The sequence below is a fragment of the Athene cunicularia genome (assembly GCF_003259725.1).
Source record: "Athene cunicularia isolate RWA chromosome 6 unlocalized genomic scaffold, athCun1 chr6_part2, whole genome shotgun sequence".
Lineage (NCBI taxonomy): Eukaryota > Metazoa > Chordata > Aves > Strigiformes > Strigidae > Athene > Athene cunicularia.
In genome coordinates, this window is record NW_020799106.1 from 8,189,281 (window position 1) to 8,192,083 (window position 2,803).

The following is a 2,803-nucleotide window of genomic DNA, read 5'->3' on the forward strand; positions in this document are numbered from 1 at the left end:
CCCCCCCCCCCCCCCCCCCCCTTAACACTAGAGGAGCAACCACAAGTACTGAATTTATGATGAAAACAATCTCCTCAACTGCAATACTGAACTGACAGGACAGCAAACTCACAATTAGCTATGTAAACAAAGAATTCAGAACAGGAACCTCAGAAAAATGTCTCTGCATAGGGGACGGATAGGCAGAACTGACCTCTGCACTAACTTGCATAACCTGACAGCCTCAATTATTTTCTACCTTGCACAAAAGCCACGGTGTCTCAATTTCCAGAGGTGGTAACAATAAAGGCTTCTTTGTACAAGATCACTTCCCAACTAAAACCTACGCTATTGGTTTTGTTTTTGTAGTTTGCAACATCTCAAATTTACAATGCCCACAAAACCACACGTTATTCTTTCACTGGTGTGTCACAGACTACAGAGAAGCAAATGCTGCCCCAAAGAATTGCTTCTACATCACGCACAGAGCGCAGCCTGAAGTTTTTGACAGCATAAAAACACAGAGCCTTTCACGCAATAGCAAAGCAAAGCACTGACAAGGTAAACTAACAGAGGCTCCTCAGCTTAAGATGAATAAGGAACCTGCGTCCATCTGAGATTTTCTGAGCAACTCCGAGATGAATTTGCCATGGAGGCAGCGCTGACAGCTGTGTTTGTGCAGCAGGGCTTCCCGTCCTCACTGCTCTTCCACCCGCAGCACTACGCTAAGCATGCTTCCATGGGCAGCAACCAGGCTTGCTCATTGATTATTCAGCTGCTCATTTTTTAAGAAAGCTCCCAAGCGCAGTACATCTTTTCCATTTCTAATGTCTAGTCTTGAAGTCCACACGCTGCCCTCCTCGGAGGAGTCCCTCAAGGGTGATCAATGGAAGACAGGATGCAACAACACAAGATGACAATGGCAATGCTGTTTAGAAATTGGAATCCCAACTGGTATGAGACAAAAATATACTTACTAACACTTCCACATACTACAGCTTTGATTCCTCTGTAGGTCCTAGGATCCTGAACACAGAAATTATCAAAATTATTGTGAACACACACTCAAGCTTGCCACCAAGTTCCCTTAACTGTGTTCAATTCTGAACCACCCTAAAACCACCCAAGCTTAACTTCAGACAGTATGTCTAGACTGACAAGCTCCTAAATAATACCATTGTGTTTTCTGACAGCGCTTTGTTCTCCAAAGAGTTCTTCTAGGGTCGTTGTGAAACTATGAAGCCTTTACAGCATTGCCTCTACTCCAGATCTTAGCCCTCCCTCCCCTTGAGCCATAACATTGCTACCAACCTTTACAGCCAGTCTGAATTATCAGGAAGTTAGATGGGATAAATACACCATCATACAAATACATTTCATCTAGCCTTAAACTTCCAGTTTCTTAATTTTCAGGAAAGCTCTACATATTACAGACACCTAGATAGGTTGTCTTTTCCAACTTCTCCCCTTCATTTTAACTTTCCATTTGAAACATTTCTATTTCCTTGCCACTCTTCTGTTCCTGAGGCAGGCTGCTGGCCAAATCCCTCTAGCAAGTACTTTTCCTTACCCTGGAAAGGCAACAGAGTGATGAGGGTAGTTAATGGAAAAAAAGAAAAACAGTTAACAGTCATTTCTGCAGCAAACTAGAAGCAAAAGGTAACTTAGTTCTAAATCTAATCTCAACTGTTCTGGCAGGTCCTACGCTGATATCTCTTCACATTTCAGATACAAGTTATTGCATAATCAGGAAATCTTATACTACCTTGAAGTCAGCATCCTGATAAACATTTCTTCATTTTCACAGAGTAGAAACAGAATCTAATAAGGCTAGCAGGATGAAAGATACTCTTTCATAAATAGTCCACCCATAATTTCACATCTGTTGAACACAAAGTTTTTAAATGCCACACTGAAGAAAACCGTGGGTTTCCAATATGTACGGAAGTCTCTTAAAAAGAAAAGCTACACAGGGAATGTGGTAAGAGAAAAATAGAGAACAATCCGATTCTAGCAGAACTTCATTTGGAAGACCCCAAACTACCACACCATCTCAAAAGTACTAAAAGACTACCAGATTTTACACTTTGTGCACCTTATCAGAATGGAACTGAACAAGAAGAGGGAGAAGAAGGTATTCACAACAACCCTTTTTTTATAAACACAAGGGTAAGATGTTCAAGAAGAGGTAGGAAACTAAAAAGGGAAAAAAAGACACAGCATTCCTATAATATGTAGAAGCATAACAGTTATTCCTAGAGAAAATAACTGTAAATATTTATTCATATTTGATATAGTGTTCAAATGTAACATTCGCAACAGAAATGTGATAGGAAGAAACAAAAGTCTCCCTTAATTGCGCTACTTGTGAAGACACAACAAGATTTATAGCATGAGACACGACTACTGACTTCTGGCAGAAATCCATCCAAATAACTTTATATCTATTGCAGGGTATCCCGAATCTACTCGCTGCAGGGTCACTAACCGGTCATTGCGGAATCCTATGGCTGTAATATCAACATTTCCTAACAGCAAAAGGGAATCCAGAACAAGAAATTACAGCGCAGTCACAGAACCAGGACAGCACAAACACCAACTAAACATGGTGTGTCAACAGCAACAAAATACCATGTATTCTGTAACACGGCCAATGCGCCACCATTAACTCAACTTCTATGTTTACCATCAGTAGTGCTTTTTTTGTCTGTACTGTACAATGACCAGTAAGGTCTTACCAAACAACAGGAATCTAGACATTTACTCCTCACTTAAAACTTGGCCGTTTACAAATACAATCTAAAACCTCTACAACTCCGATACA

General features: G+C 40.6%; 1 protein-coding gene across 2 annotated transcripts in view; it reads right to left on the minus strand.

Moving 5' to 3' along the window:
* Positions 1 to 1,477, minus strand: part of UBE2D1 (ubiquitin conjugating enzyme E2 D1) — a 17,220-nt gene extending 15,743 nt beyond the window's left edge. Inside the window, exon 1 of one of the 2 annotated variants that reach the window (XM_026851869.1) lies at positions 1,417 to 1,477. The gene's annotated coding sequence lies outside the window, so the exon portion shown is untranslated. The remainder of the gene's footprint in view (positions 1 to 1,416) is intronic. The other variant, XM_026851870.1, reaches the window with a different exon arrangement.
* Between the last annotated feature and the right edge of the window lie 1,326 nt (positions 1,478 to 2,803).